Source organism: Acomys russatus, chromosome 15, assembly GCF_903995435.1.
Source record: "Acomys russatus chromosome 15, mAcoRus1.1, whole genome shotgun sequence".
NCBI classification, from domain to species: domain Eukaryota; kingdom Metazoa; phylum Chordata; class Mammalia; order Rodentia; family Muridae; genus Acomys; species Acomys russatus.
This window is the reverse complement of record NC_067151.1, coordinates 4,939,381-4,963,703: the sequence shown is the minus strand read 5'-3', so window position 1 is coordinate 4,963,703 and position 24,323 is coordinate 4,939,381. Positions and strand designations below refer to the sequence as shown.

Here is a 24,323-nt window from a genome sequence, read left to right as displayed (position 1 = left end):
AAGAGTGGATAAAGAAACTGTGGTACATATACACTATACCTGTTTCTTATCTTCCATTCTGTGCAAACTTCTGCTCCTTGACATTTGCCTTGGCCTTGTGGTTACTAATTTCTATTAATGGAGTTTAACCTTATTAATCTTGTTTTTTTCCTTAAGTTTTAGTTATCTTTTTATTTTCTGTTCTTGCCTTCTTTTTCTTTCTTTCTTTGTTTCTTTCTTTCTTTCTTTCTGTTTTTCTTTTGAGACAAGCTTTCTCTGTGCAACAGCTCTGGCTGTTCTGGAACTTGCTCTATAGATCAGGCTGACTTTGAACTCACAAAGATTGCTTTTATCTGTTTCCTTAGTGCTAAGACCGGCCTCTGTCTAAAGTGTGGAGATTAAAGGCATGTGCTACTACTGCCCAGCCATTATTTACCATTTTTATTCTTTGAAAAATGAATGCATTTTAACACTCAAGAAATTTGTTTGCAAGGGGAGGCCTCCTCCCCTAACATCTGAACTCAGCCTATCAAGTCTCATGTGTACTACATGTGTGCTCTTCATCTGTGGCTTGGCAAGACCACCCTGCCAGGGGGAAGTGATCAACACTGGGGAGCCAGAGTCCATGTCATAAGTAGTCACTACTACCCATATTGGGACCCACAGGGAGACTGTGCTGCCTATGTACTATATCTGAGCAGAGCTTCTAGGTCCACATCATACATGGTCCATGGTTGGTGCATCAGTCTCTGTACTGTAGTGTGGTTATACTGTATGGTGTGGCTAATAATTACTTGTGAGTGAGTATATACCATACGTATCTTTCTAGATATGGGTTACTTTACTCAGGATCATCTTCTCTAGTTCCATCCTTTTACCTTCAAATTTCAAGATTTCCTTGTTCTTAGTATCTGATTTGTATTCCATTGTGTAAATGCACCACAATTTCTTTATCCATTCTTCCATTGAGGGACATCTAGTCTATTTTTATCACCAGAGTATACATCCTAGGTGTAACTATTTTACATTATCTTTCTATAAAATCATGTCTAAGGTCTTCAAAAACCTCAGAGACATACAGGTTATTGCATTTAACGATATTTTTATTATTTTAAATATTCATTGACAATGAGACAGGTTAATTCCTGACAACACCCAGCCTAGCACAAAGAAGGTGATAAGCATCAAAGAACTTCCTTATGGAGATGGCTGCAAACTCGGCAAGCCAGACACTGGGCAAAATGCCCTTGTTTCTTCCACAGACCAAATTCTGCCTAAAAGTGTGCATACATGAATGCAAGCAGATTCGAAGGCCAAAATCTGCCAAGACAAGGCAAGCAAGTCCTCAATTGTTTCTGCCTCACAAATATGTCTGTCAGATATATTAGCCCAGAAGGCTGAAGATAATGCTCCAATTTATAGATAGTTTTTGGTGACTTTTCAGGCAGCAAACTGTCTCTCTCATCTCATTTGGGAAGCTGCTAATCTGTACTCTCTGTATACTGATGTAATTAATTTTATTCTTTCTCAAGGCTCTGATGGGGTTCAAAGCCAGATAGTTTAGTCTTACAATTAAGCTTAGTTGTTTAGGGGTTAAGATGTTTTTAGGGCTATTTAGATGTTTTAAATAGATAGAGTTGAGATATGGTAGATATTGATTTACATTCAGAATTTCAGACTCACAAAGATAGGAAGGATGTTTTATTCAAGGCTGTCAAATACAAATAGAAAAACAAAACAAACAAACAAACGAACAAACAAAAAACCAAAAAAAGAACAACCCACTAAGAATATAACATTTATGTAATTAATGATTATTTCATGGTTCTTCTTGCTGTAAGAGGTTTATTGTATAAATGTGCAATAATATAAATGTATATGTAAAAAATAAAAAAATTAAATTAAAAAGAAGAAATTTGTTTGATAAATGAACAGCAGTTTCATTCTCTATTATTTGCTTATGATGATGATTTTGAACTAGAGACCTAAAATACGTACTGAAGTATTTTGATTTTTGTTTCACTATTATTTTAAATGATCTCATTCTAAGACTAGGCTGTGTTCGAATTCATTTTGTAGAACTGGTTAACCTAGGACGTGGAATGATTCAGCTGCTTCTTTCTCTGTAATGCTGTCCTATAGGCATGAGCCACCACGGCTATGAGTTCAGGTTTGAGAGTTTGCAGTGCTATGTTGTAGCACTGGTGTGGAGGTTGGAAGACAACCTTGGGGGTCAGTCCTTACCTTTTCTCCTATTTGAGGGCAAGGTTGATGACTTGCTTTTAGAAACTATGTAACCAGGAAACTTGGCTCATAAACATACAGCAAAGTTCTTGTGTTTGTCTCCCATATTGTTGCGGAGGTCCAGGATTACAGATAGGTACTTGATGCTCACTTTACATGGCTTATACTCTCAAGCTTTCATAACAAGTGTGTTACTCACTGAGCCATCTTTCCAGACCCTCAACTGGTTTTCTTTTGAGCTTGTACTTGAACTTTAAGTTACACCAGAATCTATGGTTGAAAAGTCTTTCTCTCTCAAATTACCTATTTCCTTTGTAAAAATCAGCAATTGCATAGACCTCTCTGGGTCACCTTATTCCATTGATGTATTTGGCTGCCTCTGGCTAGTGGCTGTAATGTCTTGATTATTATAGTCTCATAATAGTTCTTTATAGCAGATACATGTCCCTCTCACTTTGCTGATATGTTTTAAAGCTGTTTTGGAAATTTTTCTTTGTTTCTACTTGAACTTGCTTGCATGCTTGCTTGCTCATTTTATTTATTTATGTGAAGGAAGTAAATGTGTTTCTGCTCACATCTACATGAGTCATGTTTCAAATTCCTATGAAAATTCTTCTGGGAATTTGTTTGGCATTCTGTTGAGTCTTTACAGCAGTTTGAAAACTGACATCACTTTTGAATCACTTTTGACCTATGGACAGAATATGCCTCGGAGCTCTCTGTTGACTCATGACCACATTAGTGCTTTTGCTTTTTCTTTTTTTTCTCTTGGAAGTTTTGCAAGTCTCTTTTTATATAGTCATGGTAGCAGAATAATGAAGGAATTATAAAATTAATTGGAAATATTCTCTCTTAGTTTTTCTGAAAGACTTTATTTTATACATTTACTTTATTTTGGTATATTCAACTTGGAACTTTATGTATACCAGACAAGTGTTCTATGTTGGTGTTATATCATTAGCCATGGAAAAATTTTGAAATGTAAAGCTTTTTTTAAAAATCACTTTATTTATTTGTTATTTATTTATTTCTGTGTGTGTGTGTGTGTGTGTGTGTGTGTGTGTGTGTGTGTGTGTGTGTGTTCTCTCTCTGGGTATACAGGGCATGGTTCACATGTAGATATCGGAGAACTTCTTTGGGGAGTCAATAATCTTTCCAGCATATGGATCTCAGGGATTGAACTCAGATCATCATGATTGGCAACAAGTTCCTTTACACTCTGATCCATCTCAGCAGTCTGATTTTTTATATTTGGGATTATATTTTCCTTAAGTGTTTAGAGGTAATTCCCAGCAAAGTAAACTCGTTTGAATTTCTTTTGTATATTTAAGAATGATGTTCTCAAAAAATTAAATAGGGGAACATGTAGCTATTTCTTTTAACGAATATCAGCAGTTGAAGTTTTTGCTATTTCATTTGTGCTTTGAAATTTATTGGCAGACATGTTTTCATATAACTGTCTCCCTTGAAGCACTCACTTCTTTAGTTCTCCCAATATAGGATGTATGTTTCCTTTCCCATCTCTCTCTGTCTCTCTCTACTCTAATCATTCTGGTTATATCTTCCCCCTAATCTTTTCAGTAAATCATTTTTTAAAATATCATTGGATTTTCTTTTCTTTTCTTTCTCACTTTCTTTTATATTCCCATTTAATTGCTTTTTATTGTTTCTCATTTCTTTCATTTAATTTAGTTTTTATTTGCTGCTCTTCTGTTTCTCTTTTTAAAATTTTGTGTTGGTAGTATTTTTAAACAGAATGTTGCTTATGTAATTATTTTGTTGCAATTGAGTTTAAACAGTTACTTGTGATAAATTTTCATATTCTTCATTATAAAGAGACAAATCTAGAAGCACAGCATACATTATTTAATTTAAGTTTTTTAAATTTTGTATTAATTTATTCTTGTTACATCTCAATGGTTATCACATTCCTTGTGTCCTCCCATTCTTCCCTCCCTCCTATTTTCCCCTTATTCCCCTCCCCTATGACTGTGCCTGAGGGGAATTTCCTCCCCCTGTATATGCTCATAGGGTATCAAGTCTCTTAATTTAGTATTTAGGGAACATTTAGTAATGTCTATATACAACTAAAATAACTGCCTGAGATCTCTGATTGTTTCACTTAAATTAAAAAGGATATTTGAAAAAGAATGCAACTTAGACTGAATTAACTTATTCTATCTCATTGGTTTCTAACATTAGCCTGAAGCAAAAATAGTTTATCAAAATCAACAGAAAATGTAAAAAATCTTTTTTTAACTCCAACTTTTAGGCAAGAAATGAATTTCTTTATTTTGGCTGAGAATGTTAATTTTGATAGAATATGTTAAACTTGTTATCATAAAAAGTTTCCTTCTTTACTTCTTATAAAAATACACAAATAATACAGGGGACAACCAATTCTCAACACTGAAGTCACTGAAAATAGAGTGCTTCTAATCAAGGGTTTCTAGTGACTAGACAAATGAAAATCTCTTAAGAGTCCCATATAGGTCACATTTTTATTATGCAATATTCACAAGAGACAATTCCCTTTTCTATAGGGACAGAAATACTTTAATTTATAACTTGATCACCTATGCACCACAGGATAGTATATGGGCTCTTTCCATTGTGGTTCCTTTCAATGTATTATGTCTCTATTACTGTGTTTTATTTGACGTTCCTGTCTTACTCTTCTTAAAAGAGTGAATTTACAGGTAATGACTGTTATAAGCTGGTCACTACATATTTCCTAAAAGAAAATTTGAGAAAATGGTATAGATGACTGTTTTCAAATTAGACTACAAACATTGGCACTATTCTTGTAGGGGTCAGAAGCATGGACCCACTGAAAACATTTACTGACTTCTTACAAGTTGCTCTTCATCAATAGAAGTGCAAATTTATTTGACACCTGTAGCTCCAAATGTCCCTATGCACAAAAGTGTTTTCTGTCTTCATAAACATGTCTCTAATACCAGAAAACTACCACAAGGAGGAATGACGTTTTCAAAAAAGAGAATCAATTCAAACCATTTCCAACATGGAGCTGTTTCCCAGCACAGAAATCAGCCATAACATTGACTCTCTATCTAGCAGGCAGCAGTTTACACAAACATAAAATGTCGTTGGGTCATTGCTGTTATCTTAGCAGGCTGCATACGTATCTTCAACTGATAAGCTGTCTCAAATAGAGATCCATTTTGTATACTAATGTCATGGAGTGAGGGGGAAATCCATTTGTAAAAATCCCCTACCACTCACTATCTCTATAATCTGTACCTCGTCGAGTTTCATCCAAGTGCGAAAATGAAAAATTATAACCTGCCAAGCGTCAGTGGCAAAGTGAAATGAAAAAATTGCAAGTTAATAATAGTGATGCCTCAAAAAAATTTCCTGGCCAATTTAACATTGCTTCATCCAAGGTCACTTCTCTGAGCTGATTATTCTTAGTAATTTGCAGATGAGGCCATTCTACCTTGGTCATGGTTAGTGAAGATGGAGAAAATACCACAGGAGGTTTAAGATTCAAGGTTATCAGTCTCTCTCAGATGAAACAAAAAGCACAGTCTCACTTGCTATTTCTAAGACCTAGCACAGCAATAATGCTCAAAGAAATGAAACTTAAAGTCTCCGCTATCTTTTATTTGCAATATAAAGTCACCATAACGTGAAACATTGGGGTAAGGACAAAGGAAAGGGCATTGTGTAGCTTTTAGGTAGCATGTTGTGTGGGATCTTTCAGAAAATATTCTTAGTATTTTATTCTCATGTTTTAAGAAACTACTGTGTATTTTATTCTATGGAAGTATTTACCAGTTATAGCTGACATTTTTGGTTCCAGAAAACACCTCAATACACTATCTCTTGCTCAACACACAAATATATTGTAAACAGGCTTTCATAAATCATTTATCTTACATATAAAGAGTTTGTAAATTATAGACAAATACAAAGAAGGAAATAAACTCTTCAGAGGGATGCCATATACTGCTGCTTACTGTATCCTTTCCAAACTGGTGTACAATGTATATGTGCAAGCATGTATGTTTTCAGAGATGAGAGGAAACAGAAAGAATGTATTAATTATATTTATATTTTCTTTTAAAAATTATTGGGAGGGAGGGAAGAATGGGAGGATACAAGGGATGGGATAACCATTGAGATGTAACAAGAATAAATAAAAAATAAATAAAAATTATTTAAATATTGCATAATTCTTCATTTCCCTCCTTACTCCAATCTTTCTTATGTAACTTCCTGCTGTCTCAAATATGACTTCTTTTTAAAAAGTATTATTCTTAAATACATATTTATATAAGTATATGTGTGTGTATGTGTGATAAAAGTATAAATACAACCTGATGAGCCTGTTTAGTGTTGTTTGTATGAATATATTTTTATGCTTGACCTACATTTATGAAATCTCAACACTATGGCTCCACTAAAGAATTCTTGAACCATTCTAACGCCAATTGGCAACTCAAAGTAAATATGGGGGAATTCACAAGGCCCTATACCTGAATGAAGGGCTTAAACGATGAACAACTGAAAGGGGATGAGCTCCCTAATTGGTTATACAACAACAATATCTTTTAAATTTTGTTTTTATTATTATTAGTGTGTGCTTAGGTCTTGCATTGCATGTATGCAGCGGTTAGAGGACAGCTTTATATAGAGCTACTTCCATATTATGTGTGTTCTGGCCATCACATGATTTGCCAGCCTTGTAAGGCAAGGCCCAGAAGGCAATAGTTTATACTAGAGAGCTGGTCATATCTGTCATTTGAGGTCAACTTTTACTATATTGCAAGTTCAAGGCCAGGCTGAGCTACACACTAATACCGTATCTCAAAAATAAATAATCAAAGTAGCATTACCATCAACAAAAAGAATTAAAACAAAACAAAAAACACTTGTGTTGTATTGTGTGTACAAGGCCCAGGCTTGAATCCCCACTGCTACACTAGAAGTCTAGTCACGGATGGACAGCTGCCTGCCATGGGCTTTGCTGTTTCAGTTCCTTTCACATCTTCAGTTTTGGAGGCTTCACCATGCATCTGATGTATCTGAAACTGATGGGCATCACACATATTTCCAACATCACCACTTTACCAATTCTGAAATGTTTGTTGCTTTCAATTTACAGAGTAAAGGTTACAAGTAAAAATAATGAAAGTTTACTTTGCAGCTTCATCTAAGTTTATACTTCCCCATCAGCCAAGTTTGAAAGCACAGTGGTACCACGTTCTTTTAAAAACAGACTCTGTAGTTCTGTGGATTGGCAGCACTGACTGCACTGTCACATGTTTCACTCTTTGTGAATGTCCTGTCCATATTTTTACCTCCTCCCTTTTTTCTTCTACAAGCTTTTTTTTTTTTTTTTTTTTTTTTGTTAAACTCTTTCATTAGAATTCTTTGTCATTGTCTTATTTTTTATTTTGTTTATATTTCCTTCCAATGTCTATTAATGTTCTCTTCGTTTCTACCTTCTCATGGTGAATTTTGCTCCCCATCACATGCACTACACAAATTTTCATAATTAAGTACTAAAATTTTTTCCTCACCTAATTTTGATGTTAAAAATTTCAATGCACAGAGAATTTATTCTTATGCATGAGTTAAGGCAAAAGATTAATTTAAGTCCAATAATTACACAGTTTATTGTGGGTTGGTGTTTCATATTTCCTGTATAATAGTAGATAATCAGAGTGAATTCTGGAGAGGTTTAGCCACCCCAGATACGTCTTCATTGCGTATTCAAAAACGGAAAAACTAATAAGCAAGATTTTCTTTTTAGTATCCTTACATCTCCACAGAAATACTTGTTATTTCTTCTAATTTATTTTTTCATATTTTGATATTACTTTCTAAAAATCCAAGTAGCTTTATGGAAATGCAGCTTATATACGGTTACATGGTCACTACAGCATTCAAAATAAATGACGTCATACTTCCCATGCCGTGGCAGTCACTCTTCTTCCACTGCTAGCCTCTGGCATGCATCGACTTGCTTTTTATGCTACAGAGTCTTTAGGAGTTTGTATGGAAGAGAATGTGGCAGGCAGTCCTCTCTTCCTGACTCTGTTCACCCACCATAGTGTTTTTAAAGCTTTCCTTTGTCTGTTTCTTCTCACTGCAAACTGATATTCAGTTATGTAACTTTAGCATTCACTCTTTCATTTTCATGCATAATGAATGTAATATTAATTTGGTTGACACTCTCCCTATTTTGAATACAGCTGCTAAGAACATAAACTTGCAGTGTGTGTACTTTTACTAAATAATTTGCAGAAATTGTCATTTCTGTTTTGAAAAATAAATACATTAGTTTGAGAATACTCAAAATTATACCAGTATTGAGCCCTTTAGCTTACAAACATAGTATTTTTTAAATTTACATACATTATTTTAAGTCTGATAATGCACTTTTGACAATCACAAGTTGTGTGTATGCTAAAAATATTTAAGGATAGGGCAGTGGCTGAGAAAGTTTATTCTTTGCCTTGCAAGCATGAAGACCCGAGTTTGGTTTCCTCGATTTCATGAATAAAGCCAGGCCTGGTTGTGTATGCTTATGATCACAGCCCTGGGGGATGGAGAGACAAAAGCATCTCTGCAATTCTGCTAGTCAGCTCTCCTAGCCTTTTTGGGAATCTAACCCACTATGCTTACAGTTTCAGAGGCTTAGTCCATTATTATTGCAGGTAGAATGGTGACAGGCAGGCATGGCGCTGGACCTGTAGCTGAGAGCTTCCACAGGCTGAAAGGAGGGCAGGGAGGGAGGGGAAGAAGGAGAAGGAGGAGGACAGAGAGGAGAAAAGGAGAGAGGAGAGGAGAGGAGACTAGGCTTGGCATAGGCTTGTGAAACATCCAAGCCCACTCACAGGGATGCACTCTCCAAGAAGACCACACTTCCTAATCTTTTTAATCCTATCAAATAGCTTCACCTTTGGTGACAAAGCATTCCAACACATGAGTCTACGGGCCCATACCTATTTAAACCACCACAGTTAAGTTTCCTTTTGCTAACAGCCCTTTATAAATATATTTATTCAAGGTCCTCTTTTTCACACTGAAAATATAGAGGATAAATGAGCCATGCAAAGGTTAGGCCTATTTGAATTGCACCAGACATCAAGTTCTCCCAGTTGCTTTGCCAAAGGTCAGCAGACTGTCCAACACTATTTTTCACAGCAGGAATTATTGTGGTATTTTGAACACAGGACCTTGAAAATGCCAGGTCTCTGTTTTTTGTCCTCTTTCTCCACCAGGAAAGGTGGGTTCAGCAATTTGGACTATTCAGAATAGAAATTTTCCCTTCATGTTGTGAAGTGAGAAAAGTGTCTCACTGTTTTTCTTTTAGTATGTGTGTCTGTCTTTCAGACACTGAGTGTAAGAAGATACACACACACACACACACACACACACACACACACACACACACACGCGACTATGTATGGGAACTTTTTTTGCTTTATATATAATTTCTCTTCCCTTTGCTCCCTCTAAATAATCCAGTGTACTTCTTGCTTTTTTTAAGTTCAAATATCTCATTTCTCTCTCTCTCTCTCTCTGTCTCTCTCTCTCTCTCTCTCTCTCTCTCTCTCTCTGTCTCTCTGTCTCTCTCTCTCTGTCTCTCTCTCGCTCTCTCTCTTGATGAAATGCGCCATGTAGGATAGTTTATTTTAATGTCTCTTGTCTATACCATTGCCTTTTTCTTATTCAGTATAGGTTAAAACCAGCCTTGTATATTATCATCCTATATGTTCCACAAAGTATAATGAAAAAAATAACAATTAAGCACATAGTCTCATTAAGTTACAACATTGAATTGCTGTGTGTAGTGAACTGAATGGTCCTCTAAAATCCACATTCTTCCAATCCTCACACTCAAGTCAGTCGTTACATAACACAACCTTGGAAGAGGATTACATCATACATAACAGGTTCACGATTGGGACTCCTGTCTGTGTAACGAAACCCCCAAGTGACTCTGTCACCCTTACCACGTCAGCATAGAGTGAGTAGTCATGCTTTGAGTACAAGAGAGGCTTCCCAGGAATCAGGAAGTCCGACTCCATGCCCTTAGAGTTCCCCATCTCCTCTTGTTTATCAGTCCTCCAACTGCTGGGCGTATTGCTAGAACATCCTAAACCTAGCAGGACTGTGACCTTGCTAGTCATAGCACAGTGCTCCCTGACTGGAGTACGGCAAGACTATTAGTGTTTTAGATCACTAACAAACTCTCTTGTTTTTACTACATATTTACAGTAGTAATACCCTTAGAATCATTGGAGGTTCTTCTATAACACCACCTAGGTACATAAATTCTGTGTATATACTTAGTACTGCCAAATTTTTGTATTCATACTTATTTTCAAAATTCCAAATATTTCTGGCACTATGGATAACATCCACAGAAGCAGAGATCAATTCTAATAGAAACCATTATCTACCTCTCTTATATATTGTATTTGTTTAATCTTTTCTATAACAAAAGTATATGATAAATTTAGCCAGATTTGAGAACGGAACCTAGAGCAGCAGAGCAGGATGGCATTTAGGGTGGCAGCAGTACATGCTGAAAATGGAGAGCCTGGGCCAGTCTTGTGTGATTCCCTGTCAAAAAGAATCTGCAAAGTGCCATTCACCTACCTGATATTTAGAGTGCTTATTTATATTACTTGTGGAACAACGTCTACTTCATTATTTACGACATTCATTCTTGAACAGTGAATTACCAACTTGTGTTTTTACATAGGATTATAATTATATTTTACTGCTCTAGTCACCAACAATAAGTATTTTCATATGGTTCCATGACATTACATCCTTAGACTATGAAGTCCCATTATGTTCCTATTATTGTAGAACTATTCTTGTGGAATAAAAAAACATCACAAACATGGACAATAGGACAGATAGCTTACAATATCAAGTAAAACAAATTATGCATCTCTTGTGTGATTGTGCTACTTTGTGAATGTGAAAAACTGTTGAAATTTATTATGCATGGACTTATTTGGGTTATGTTGTTTGTGAAAAAAAACTATGGCATTAAAATTTCCAAGGAGTAAAATATGAGAAATGTTTCATAGGACCATCAAGACTGCTCAGCAAGAGTCCAGAATCTCAGACGTCATGACTGGACTTAAAGCTCTAAAACCTATATGGTGGATGTAAAGAACCAACTCCAGTGAGTTCTCCTCTGACCTCCAACACATCTGCACCACACACAAATATATGTAGAAAAGTAATTAAAAGTACACCATATGAAATAATGTTATCTAGTTTGTTCTCATTGATGTCTTTAAAAGAAACCTGCCAACTGCTATTATAGTCTGTTTGGTCTTTGAATACATGTTGTGTGAGTCTCAGTAGTCTTTATTATCCTTAAGCTTGCATTTTCTTGTGAAATTTCTATTTTAACTCTAACAAGCATAGTCATTGCTTTCAAGACATTCTTAAGTTTTCATTTTATTCCTTTAGTTTGTGTGTGTGTGCATGTGTGTATGCGTGTGTGCATGTGTGTGTGTCTCTCTGTGTGTGTGTGTGTGTGTGTGTGTGAGAGAGAGAGAGAGAGAGAGAGAGAGAGAGAGAGAGAGAGAGAGAGAGAGAGAGAGAGAGAAATTAGAGTCCACAGTTAGTTGAGGAGAGCAGTGAAACCAATATCTCTAGTTCCAAAGTGACAGTGGACTTACCTTTCATTCCTGTGGTCTTGTGAAGAGAAACCATGGGTTATCATTATCACCAAAATGAAAACTGTGACAAGGCCACCTCCAAATGCCTGTTTTCTCTTTATTAGTGCATGTGCATGTTTATTTCTGTTTACACCCGCATATGCAGGTTTTCATTCAGATTTGAGCATATGAAGGTCACAGGACTTTGGCTATCTTTTATTATTCATTCTTCACCTCAGTTTTCAGATAGGAACTTTTTCTGGTCTGAAACTTATCAAGTAGACAGGAAAAACAGGCAAAGGTGCCCCAGATATCTATCTGTCTCTGTCTCCCTATCACTGGGGTTGCAAACAAATGCCGCCTCATCAAACTTTTTCTGTGTGTGGATTCAGAGTCTAGAACTCAGTTTCTCATGCTTTCAAGGCAAGTACTTTACCAAGTGAGCTATCTCACTTAAAAAGTAAATTTGAATGAACATTGAGCACAACATATTCTAGAAATGAGATTTCTGGAGTTGAGTTCTTTATAAGGATTTCTGAATTGCCTGCAGTTGCGTTGCATGTAAGTAAAGGTTTTCTTGTGCTGGGGAGCTCAGCCACAAAAAGAGAAACCTCAGTAAAAGTGGATTGATTTACTTTGGTAAACTTGATTCTGTTTTGTAACCTTTGTAACATGGCCTTTATGAGTGATGCCATTAGAATCTACACTCCCTTTTGAGTGTGCTGTTAATCATTACTGCTCCCTGTGGCCTCTGGCTTACCTGTCTACACTGCAATGCAGGATTCTTTATTTTTCACAATTGGAAAGCCAATGTTTCTTAATATATATATATATATATATATATATATATATATATATATATATATATATATATATCGTTCTTTGAATGAAATGTGATTCACAAGAAATAAAGTTCTGCCTTCAGAAAAACATTTCAGGACACTAACTCTCTCCTTTCAAACATATAGAAAATTTAAATCAGTCTTTTATACTTTTTAATAAAATATTTTGCTCTAATGGTTACATTTTATTCTCCAAATGATAGGTATATCATATAATGGTAGTTCAAGTATAAATAGATCAAGCACTATGTCTTCACTTACAATGCAGTTCAATGGCCTATAGACATTCATTAAATCTAGACTTCATGAAAGTCCACCTCGACCTTGCAGCAGTGGGCAATGCATCAAGGAGAGCTGATGTCAGGCCCTTCTCTCTGTGTGAGGAGAATTGAAATCAGACATGAACACTTTTTAAAGTGTGCATATCTTCTTCTATTATATATTAAGGTCTTTTTTTTTCATAGTAGAAAATAGACCATAAAGACCATAAAGAAACTGAGAATATCACATGACGTTCGGGACATCATACTGCAGTTTTGAGGAAGCTTTCTTCATCGTCTCATGAAAACTAATCATTGGTGGAGTCTGTGTTATGATTAAGGATGAAAGTGGGATGCTAGCCAGACCCTATACATCGGAGTTTCAGTAGCACACAAGTACATGCCAGACCAAACTCAAAATATAAAACTTTATCATTACTGAGAATTCAGGCTTAAAATATTTGAGTAGATCAGAAATGAGGTATGGAGTGAACCTAACTTTAGGTGTAGGAGAGGAAAGACCGTGTTTAGGGGCATTCTTCTCCTGGGAAAAATCAGTCATCTTTTGAATTTTGTTATCATTCAATATTAAAGACCCACTATTGTCCACTGATGCTTATAGAAAAATAGCAAGTAAAATTAAAAAGTGCATAAATATTTCTCAAATTACTCAGAGGAGGCACAATTGAGCCTTTATCCATAGTCCACTCTGTAGGGAACACACAGTCACTGGAGGTCTCTGCTTACTTCCCACAAAAACTGTATTATTTTATTTTTGTACCTTCTTACACTTTGCCTTTCCATGTTTACCCTGTCCTTTGACAAACTGTGGTCCCATTGACTTTCTGAAGAAACTCATAATATTAAATATGCCATGGCAGAAATAAATTAATAAATTAATTGAATATTTGATGGACCGTGGAGAAAATGATCACACCAGTTCCCATTTCCCTGTGTCTGATCATCTCTAGTGGCACCACGAAACCATTCATCCTATTACATGTTCTATTTAACAACCATTCCATCTCCAAAACATTTTCCACCAAGTTCTGGAAAAATAGTACCTTCTTTTATATGTCAAATAATACATGGATGGCTGGGAGACAGTGAGAGGGAACACAAGGTAATTTACTGTTTGAGAGTGTCATATGTGAGTTTTAAATGGAAGAATAATGAGTATGAGTGAGCAGCTACTCTTTTTAAAATATATTTTATTAATTTATTCTTATTACATCTAAATGGTTATCCCATCCCTTGTATCCACCCATTCCCCTCTCCCTCCCATTTTTCCTTTACTCCCCTCCCCTATGACTGTTCCTGAGGGGGACCGCCTCCCCTGTATATGCTCATAGGGTATCAAGTCTCTTCTTGGTAACTTGCTATCCTTCCTCTGAGTGCCACCAGGCCTCCCCATCCAAGGGACGTATTCAAATATGGGGCACCAGAGTTCATGTGAAAGTCAGATTCCACTCTCCACTCAGTTGTGGAGAATGTCCTGTCCATTTGATTGAACTAGAAATAATCATAATGAGTGAGTCAACCCAGAAGCAGAAAGAGTCAAATGGTGTATATACTCACTTATATCCGGACACTAGCCCAAGGGATATGTCCCATGAAAGTCTTCACTTACCAGGAAAGTAGGACAGAGGGGAGGACATCCTATTGGGAGTCTAGGTGAGAGAAGCATGGAAGAATGGGGAAATAGAAGGATCCAGAGGGTCCTAGAAACCTACATGAAGAACATTATGATGAACAGATCTGGGCCCAGGGGTCCTGCTCAAACTATGTCACCAGCCAAGGATAATACATGCAGTAAACTTCAAACCCCTACACAGACCTAGCCAAAGGACAGAAGCAGCTACTCTTTAAACCTCTATAGTAGATCTTAGAAGAGACTTTAGGTAATTTAAGTTGAGTGCTTTTGGTAAAAATTAAGGCATCTTTTCAAAGTAGCCTGGGTGTCTTCCCAGTCCAAAAAGTTTTGCTTAAAATAAAGAGCAAATTTTGTGAACTAGGATTGCAGTCTGGGTGTTTAAGGAAATGGTGTACTCCACAGAAGAAATGCAAACAATATATGGCATCAATTAAAAGTGCACTTTTAGGAAACCAGGTTATTTTTTTTGGATATTAAAATATTTTTCTTTACATTAAACACCATGTACCTGGCAGCAAATTTTTGATTAAATTTGTTTGTTCACTATTTCATATATCTAAATAATAATTCTAATTACCCTCACCCCCATCCTGTTATCTTACTCTTGTCAATTCCATCTCTGTCATACCAATCTCTTTCTGACATTGATGTCCTTTATTTTTGTGAGAAGAGGTTAGCCAGGATTGTCTTTTGGACCTTGAACAATGTGGCCAGCATTGCCTCTTGGTGGGCACCATTGGGTACACACCTGAAGACAATGAATCCCACTCTCCATGAATCTGTCAACAGTCAATGGTTTATACGGGAGGTTTGTGCCCCTAAGCTCCTCTTCCATTTATAACTGATTGCTGGCTGGTCTTGCCTTATACAAGCCTAATTCCTGCTATGAAACAACACATGGAATGTCTACACTGTGCCAAGAGGATAATGTTGTTAAGTCCTTTCCCCCAATATCCCTTCTCCTGCAATAGTCCCTGAGCCTTAAAGGGAGTTTTGTAAATGTCCTGTTTACAAGTGAACACTCAACTGTTTCTCACTCTCTCTCTCTCTCTCTCTTTTTTTAATTACAATGATATTTTTATTATATCTACCTAAACAAAGACTTTTAGCTGGGCGTGGTGGCGCACACCTTTAAGTCCAGTACTCAGGAGGCAGAGGCAGGTGGATCGCTGTGAGTTCGAGGCCAGCCTGGTCTACAAAATGAGTCCAGGACAGCCAGGGCTACACAGAGAAACCCTGTCTCGAAAAACCAAAAAAAAAAAAAAAAAAAAAAAAAAAAAAAAAAAAGAAAGAAAGAAAAAAAGAAAATAAATGCTTTATAAACCAATAATGGATATCAAAACTATAAATAATTTCTCACGAAATAGTTTTTGAGTTGAAACTTCAAATATCTACCGACATGTATTATTCTCAGTGGGAGTAGTTATAACAATATCACCTAACATATTTCCCCCATACAACAAGGAGTATACACTATTTTCACAATTATCATATTAATAATCCACATTTGTTATTAAAATGTGTTTCTAGAACCACACCTATATAAAATCCTGGTCAATTCTCCTTAAAGTGACATAAAGCCATTTTCAAATTTTATCTTTTATACTTATTTTAACAAAGTCATTATTTTTTCTTTTTTTTATTAATTTATTCTTGTTACATCTCAATGGTTATTCCATCCCTTGTATCCTCCCATTCTTCCTTCCCTCCCATTTGCCCCTTATTCCCCTTTCCTATGACTGTTCCTGAGGGGGATTACCTCCCCCTGTATATGGTCATAAGGTATCAAGTCTCTTCTTGGTAACCTGCTGTCCTTCCTCTGAGTGCCACCAGGTCTCCTCCTCCAGGGGACATGGTCAAATGTGAGGCACCAAGTTCTCATGTTTTTTTCTCAACATGTATACTAGTTGTTAGTCCCTGTGCTCATAACTGTTTATTGAATGACAAACCTGTAGCCTTAGAGTTTCACAACCTACTTTACTTACAGTTCTTAAACACTTCATTCTCACTTCTAACCCATCAACCAGTGGAAAGGAATAAAAAATGTTAATAGGAAAAGAGGTTGTGGATCTGTTAGACACAATTCCTTTGGCCAGTTCCACTCTGATTGTCAGGATGCCAGCACTCCAGTCCAGTAGCCAACACCAAACAACCACATGACTCCGTAGTGGTGGCTCAATCCACAGGGCCAGCAAGGCTCTGGTGAATCAGCATGAGTCTGTGGAAGGATCCAGAAACAGCTGGAGTACCACCAAAAGTTCTCTGGGAGATTTCTCTCTGAGAAGGAAAGACAACTAAGATTAGCAAAGACCATGGGAGTCCAGCAAAGACCAGCGAAGTTGCTGTACGGTGTAGAAATGCCGAAAAGCATCATGCCATTGTCAGTGACTTTTTTTTTAATACTCCTTTCCACTGTCACATATAGTCTCATGTGCCTGCTCCCAGCAAATCAACACATGCCCTCTCACAAGACAGCTTTCAACAAACCTCCACATGACACAACTGAGTCTTCAAAGAAACCAGAAAACTCCACTTCAGAAGCTTCTTCTACTAAAGCTTTGTTTAGTGTATTTCTGTTTTTTATGTAAATATTTAGAATACATTTTTACTGCTAGGCCATTTTAATTAAACAACAGTAATATGTTTCTTCTAGGGCCTCTAACTTTCATGTGTTGTTGAACTATATGTTAGTGCCAGGCATGGATTCCTTCCTGTATATTGAGTCTTAAATAAAGTCATAAAGTTGTTGATTCCCCCTGTAACAAAGCTTGGAGAGGACTGACTTTCACTCAAACTCTGGTGCCCCATATTTGGCCATGTCCCTTTGGTGCGGAGGCCCGATGGCACTCGGAGGAAGAATAGCAGACTACCAAGAAGAGACTTGATACCCTAGCATCATATTGAAGTTGAACAAGGCAGGTAAAAAAAAAGGAAAAGAGCCCAAGAAAAGACACAAGAACCTGAGACTGGCTCATTCACATGCTCAGGAGTGCCATGCTACACATGACCTACATTCTTACGTTGTTCACTCCATTGGCCGTGAGATTGTCGGGGAGGGCACAGCTCATCAGAGTTGACCTGAATCTGTGGATAACGTGCTTTTCTACAGAGCTGCTTTGTAACAAATACATTAGAAAAGAATCACAGCTCAGTTGATACAAGGGAAAGTTAGTAAAGTGGGAAGCAGATGGTATTTGTTGTAGGAATGAGAGTGTCAGACTACAGGCCAGTGACTATGAGATAAAGCTTTGCATTGGAACCTTCCTGGGAGCTTCTGAAAATGCAAATTGACTTAATTGGTTTGAAGTTACATATAGATATCTCCATTTAAAATAAATTCCATGCTAATTTTGATATAAAGCTAAATTTGAGAGCTACTATTTTAAAGAAACTGAAGAGAGAAATCTGAGCCCACTCACAGGGAAGTTTTCAGACAGTGTTGCATATGAACTCTGTTGAAGCACCATTTTGTGCTTAGGGAGCTGAGTGCAAAGACCTGTTAGCTGAATAGGTAAAACAAAAGGTTCTGACAGTGTCCTAACAGGAAAGATTTTGCATTTCACTCTTTGCTATGTTCTCTCTGTTTTGAGAAAGATGTTACTTAATTCATGAGGGTGAAGCTACATCAATTTGATACCTATCTCTTTTTTTGTTTTGTTTTGTTTTGTTTTGTTTTGTTTTGTTTTGTTTTGTTTTGTTTTGTTTGAGACAAGGTTTCTCCATGTAGCCTTGGCTGTCCTAGACTCGCTTTGTAGACCAGGCTGGCCTCGAACTCACAGTGATCTACCTGCCTCTGCCTCCCAAGTGCCACCGTGCCCAGCTATGATACCTATCTTTTACTACAGTTTACAATGTCCCTGGTGCTTAAACTTCTTCAACAAGTCTGTAGAGTAAATAGAAAGTATTTATTGAGAAGGAAGTTGCAACCCAGAGTTTTGTTATTTCTTTAAGCAATCAATGATTTTATTCTTCTAGATTGTGATTGTTTAACTACAATGCCATGGGTTTCCTTGTCATACATAGTATGCTGAGTTTACCAGGTCAACAGATAACTTTAGGTTAACTGTCAATGGTAGCTGCTAGGATGGGATTTTGATAAGGCATCAGTTTGGCTGTACATATCAGTTTATGTTATATTGAGCAGCGAATCTCATGATTTGCTTTACAGCTCCACCAGGCACTTAGCATATGGACCAGGAACAAGCAAACAAATAATGGACGTGGACTCTTCAGATTAATTTAATTTAAAGCTTATCTAATGACAAAGACTAATGGATAATTAGTCTTTACAAATAATTTCTATCAATACTTTCTTTTTCCATAGGAATATAAAATGCCAAAATTGAAATGGCAAGGAGTGGAGCTTAAATAATTTATTCTTCTATCTTCAAACAGATATTTTAATTAGTGGAGGTTAATATATTTTTGTTTAGTCACAAAGTAGGCTATAGTTGTCCTTTAATGAGAAGAAGTGATTGGTTTGTGTGGTTGGTCATCACTAGGCGTTCATTTGTAATATGTTCTTCTAATGGAGATATAGGAAAATGAACCAGGCAACAGCTGCTAACAACTAGATGGTTTGGGTTTTCATGCAGATAACACTGTATTCTGAGCTATTATATTGAAAATTAAGGACAAGCTCCTTTTCTGGGGGAAAGTGCTAGAATAGCCCAAATTCAGAGCCCATTAAAGCAGCTGTCAGGGTCCCTCTTTTTTACCACAACCCCCATCCCATTCTGGAAGAAGCAACTGTCCTTTTGAGTGAGTGTCCTGCCAAAGAGGCATTTACAAATAAATGAAAAATGTCACAATCGATTTCACTTCTCCAAGAATACTGTGTCTGTGGTGCCACAAATTCTCTTTGTTACTCTGTTTTAGATCTCTGGCTGGATATCAGAAATAGCTTTTGATGGCATGTGGCTTTCTTCTTGAGACCCCAGGTAAGCCCTCTATTGGTGACCTTTTGTAAATATTTGTAAAGCCAATAATGGAACAGTTTGAGAAAATGGAAGCAACATACTGTCCCACTTTTGTAACTGCTGTTTTTGTCAACAAGCATGCAGATGACAAATGTTAAGTCACATATTTACTCATTTGAGATAGTCATCTCATATTTGAAGACACTGTAGAAGTATATAATTATATCCCATATTCTTTGCCTATCTCAAGTTGTTGTTACAATTAATCTAGTAAATGCAACAAGAAATGGTACTTGTAAAGAAGATAGGTGGCTATGCTTGTCCTGTCTTTTGAAAGTACTCGCTTGATCAATTTTTCTTTAATATTTGCCATTTTTATAATTTGGAAGAAACATCACCAATAGAATATTACTGCTGTAATTATAAGCCATCCCACCAGTGCAAGCATTATCAGGGCATGCCAACATTATCGACTTTGCTCTGAGCCATATTTTGTAGTAAGCAATCATGTGAATTAACGTATGTAAATGTTTTACAGTGGTGCTTAGATTTTAAGTTAATATGGATTTGGAATAAAGATAACTAATTAGTAATTGCTAGCAATTCTTATGGATATTAAAATTAAAGGAAAATAAATCTTCATATAATTACACTTAAAGAGATGTTAATCACTATAATTAGTTATAGACTGTGCTGTCATTTGAGATCATTTAGATTACTACTGTTGATGCAAAAGATCATGAAATGGAACAATTAGCAGTATTTTGGTTTCTCTTAAATAAATAAAACTTTCAACAATTTACTCACTCATTTACCCTATACTCATAGCACATTGTTAACTGCTAGATTCCTTAACTTGAGGGTATTATGGTTAAGAGTGCATAGCTGCTTCTCAAAGCCTTATAGTCCTGAGGGGATGAGCCGAGAAAGCAGAGAAGTAGAATAAAGCATGATGAGAATACCAGTATGTTAGTGTGGGTGTGCTGTCAGATGTTACATGGGCACCTCAGCCAGTGTAGGTCCTGCTGCCTACATGGCAGATGTGGAGTAAAAGGTGGGGGCTGTTATGGTTTTATTATAAAGAACTTCATTATTTCTGAAACAATCACTATGACAAGGAATTCTAGTATCTAGAGATTTAAGGAGAAGGCACATACTAATGAGTCCCATTTAGCAACTCAGATACAATTGAGAAAACAGTAATGAAAGATCCAAGAAATCAAGGTAGGCTGGTGAAATCCACACAGCCCACTGAACATAGTAAGAAGGAAAAGCACACCGTTCGTATCTCACATCCAAATAAATACAGAGTGTTTTACAGAATGCAAGGTCTTGATGTAAAGAGATGTGGTTTAACACACACTGATGTCTTAATATCTGCTACAGTATTTTGCCCATAACAGGCTCTCAGTGTGTCTAGCATGTAATCCTAAAATTTCAGAGGAAACTCTATAACATGGAGAGTTTACTCAAGAAAGGCTTACTAATAGAGGGAGGATAGAACAAAAGGGAGATTATTGAATCTACTCCTCATCTCAAGGCCCCACCTGTTATTCACAAATAAGGTTTTCTTAAATTCAATGTTACTGAATTTTGTATATTGATGCAAATCATGCTCATGTCAAAAACTTTTACTTTTATCACAAGAATATATATTCTAGGTCTAATAGTTGGATATGACTCTATAGATATATAAGGTAAAATAGTTAAATAAGGTCTTCAAAAACCTCAGAGACCTGCAGAATATGGCATTTAAAGATGTTTTTATTATTCTAAATTTTCTTTTACAACAAGATAAGTTAAGTCCTGTCAACACCTAGCCTGCCTCAGAAAAGAAGATGAGCGTCAAAGAACGTCCTTACAGAGATGGCTTCAAATGTGGCAAACCAGCCAATGGGCAAAATGTCTTCATTTCTGCCATAGACAGAATTCTGCCTAAAAATGGCCAAGTTTAGATGCAGGCAGAGTCAATGGCCAAACGCTGCCAAGACAGGGTAAGCAAGTCCTTAATAGTTCTGCCTTGCAAATATATCTGTCAGATATATTGGGCCAGCAGGCTGAAGATGATGCTCCAATGTTATAGAGAGTGTTGGGTGACTGTTCAGGCAGTGAACTGCCTCAGTCATTTTTTTCATTTTGGAAGACGCTAACCTGCACTCCGGGATCACTTGGGTGTTTGACTTTTATCCTTTCTCAACTCGCCAAGGAGGGGGTGGGGGTTGAAGACCAGGTAGTCTAGTCTTTTAATTAAGCTTAGTAGGTTAAGGTTAAGATGTTTTTAGATCAAGATAGATGTTTTAAGTTAATAGAGATGAGATATGGTAGATACTAACCTCCATTCAGCAATTTAGACTCAACAAGATAGGAAAGATGTTTACTTCAAGTTAGCCAAATACAAATAGTCAAATCACTATGATTGTAACATTTATGTAATTTCTGATTGTCTCGTAGTTCTTTCTGCTGTATGTGGTTTATTTTACTCATGTGTAATAATATAAATGTATATGTTAAAAAAGAAACATAGTAAAATATTTTTAAAAAGAGTGGCTTATTCAAAGCTTTACTATCTGTGACAATATTTTGTTTTGTTTGTTTTTAGTTCTCAGTTTACAGTGAAGACTCCCATTAAAGAAAATCACTGTGAAATGCAATGTTCAAAATTTCTAATTCAGCAGACTGGAAATTATTTTGGATAAAATAAGTGAAGAAAAATTTTCTAATATAAAAGTAATGAGTATCTCTAGTTTTATTTGGGGAACTCTAGAAAAAACATATAAAATACATTATGGAAGACTCCATCTACATGGAAAAGATAAAATAATAACTGTCATTAGTTAGACACTGTAAGATAAGGAATGTCCTAAAAAGAGATTGTTTTAAGTCACAAGGGAAGGAGTTTCTCAGCACATAACCAGCTCTTACAGTCTCTAGTCCCTCTTCCCCTGGGTTTCTTGAGCCTTGGGTGCAGGAGTCGATTTGTACCTAAGTTCATTGAGATTAGACTTCTCAGTTCAGCATTTTGATTGGTTGTGTTTGGTAGTGGTCTCTATCTTCATCAAGAAGAAGTTTCCTTAATGTGGTGATTAGGGGTGAGGAGTACATTTATCTGTGAATGTAACGATAAATATTTAGTGTGTAGTCAAGGACTGTGCTCGTGTTGTAAGGCCATGTCCATAATCCATGATTTCATTAGCACAGGTCATGGCTAGGTGTTCAGTACTAGGCATATCAGAAGCTATATACATAAATTCACCAACATGACTGGCTAATCGTGAGCTCAATAAGAATAACAATAGTAGACACACTAACATTAACAGGGAAAATCTCACAAGGCATCATCTCTACAAAAAGAACCACAGGTAACTAAGTAATTCTGAGAGGGGGAGAAGTAATCTGTAAGAAAAGGCACACCAACTAGTTGTTCAATATCAAATGGACAGCTGTGTAAACATACATACATTATACAGACTGATAGGGTGTATTTATGTATTGAGAAAAACATACATATATATATGCATATATGTGTATTATATAATAACAATTGGTGTAAAAGTTGCCATGAACTTGACAGAAAAAGAATATTTATATGGGACGTTTGGAGGGATTAAAGGGAAGGAAAATGGCATAATTATATTATAATCTCAAAAATTAGAAGATATAGTTAAAATATGTAAGCATAATTCACAAATAATATTATTTAAAGAGTATCTATTACTAAGTATACCAGACTAGATAGTGTTTGTTTATATAAACTAAAATTGGATTCCAATTTCTTATTGTTTTACATTTTTTATTGTATAGGGTTTTGTAAAATATACTCCTTGAGTTTATTTCTTTAAAAGGTGTTATTTTGTAATTTAGTGTCAGGCTGTATTTGGTAGCCTTAGAGCATTTTTAAGTATTTGTATGTTTGTGTGTGTTTATAAGTGTTTGTGTATGTGTGAGTCTGTATGTTTTAATGTCTGTGCTCTCTGTGTATGTAGGGGGAGAAGATTTGTGTTTGTGTATGGATGTGTAGTGTATATGTATGTTTGCTGTATTTATATTTGGGTTTGGGTTTACATACATGTTTTGTACGTAAAATTTGTATTGTTTGTGTACATGCGTATGAGTATTTGTTTCTGTGTGTGTGCGTGTGTGTTTCATGTTATAGTTGATGTGTGTATGAGTCTGTTTGTTTATGAGTACTTGTGTGCATGTATATGGCATGTGTATGTATGTGTGTATGTGTGTATGTGCCTTCACCATATCTGGAAGTTGTGTGAATCTTTATCTGGGACTTCACAGAACAGAATATCAGCTTTCATTTTCTAAATACACTAGGGGAAAAGAGTAACAAACTGCTAGTTTTTAGAAGCCCAATGATTTTCCAATGGCATTTAAAATATTTTTCCCAATTAAATATAATTCTAAAAGATATTTGCAATTGATATCTGCTAAAAATTGGAAAATGAGTTTTCTCCAATGCCATCCTAATAGGTAAACTAACCACACTCTCAGGCAGGGCCTATGCCCAGAAGTAGTTGACCAAGACAGAATGAGCTTCGAGTTATTTGCTGTGCACTCGTTGTTTATTCATTTTTTGGACTTGTTGATTTTCTTTCCCACTTCCTATTGTATTTGTCATTTTTGATATTAGATTTTAGGTTTTCCTTTTTTCAGCTGCTTTTTGTTTTTGACAGAGTAGAAGAGCATGAACTTCATGGATAGTGAGGTGGGAGGATATTGCAGGAGCTAGGACAGGGAAATAATATGATCAA

At 36.2% G+C, this 24,323-nt stretch overlaps 1 long non-coding RNA gene across 1 annotated transcript in view; it reads left to right on the top strand.

Annotated features, from left to right (window-relative positions):
* LOC127199117 (uncharacterized) overlaps positions 1–24,323 on the top strand; it is a 98,735-nt gene that overhangs the window by 42,008 nt on the left and 32,404 nt on the right. The window contains exon 2 of the long non-coding RNA XR_007831909.1: positions 19,523–19,584. This is a non-coding gene — a long non-coding RNA (uncharacterized LOC127199117). The remainder of the gene's footprint in view (positions 1–19,522; positions 19,585–24,323) is intronic.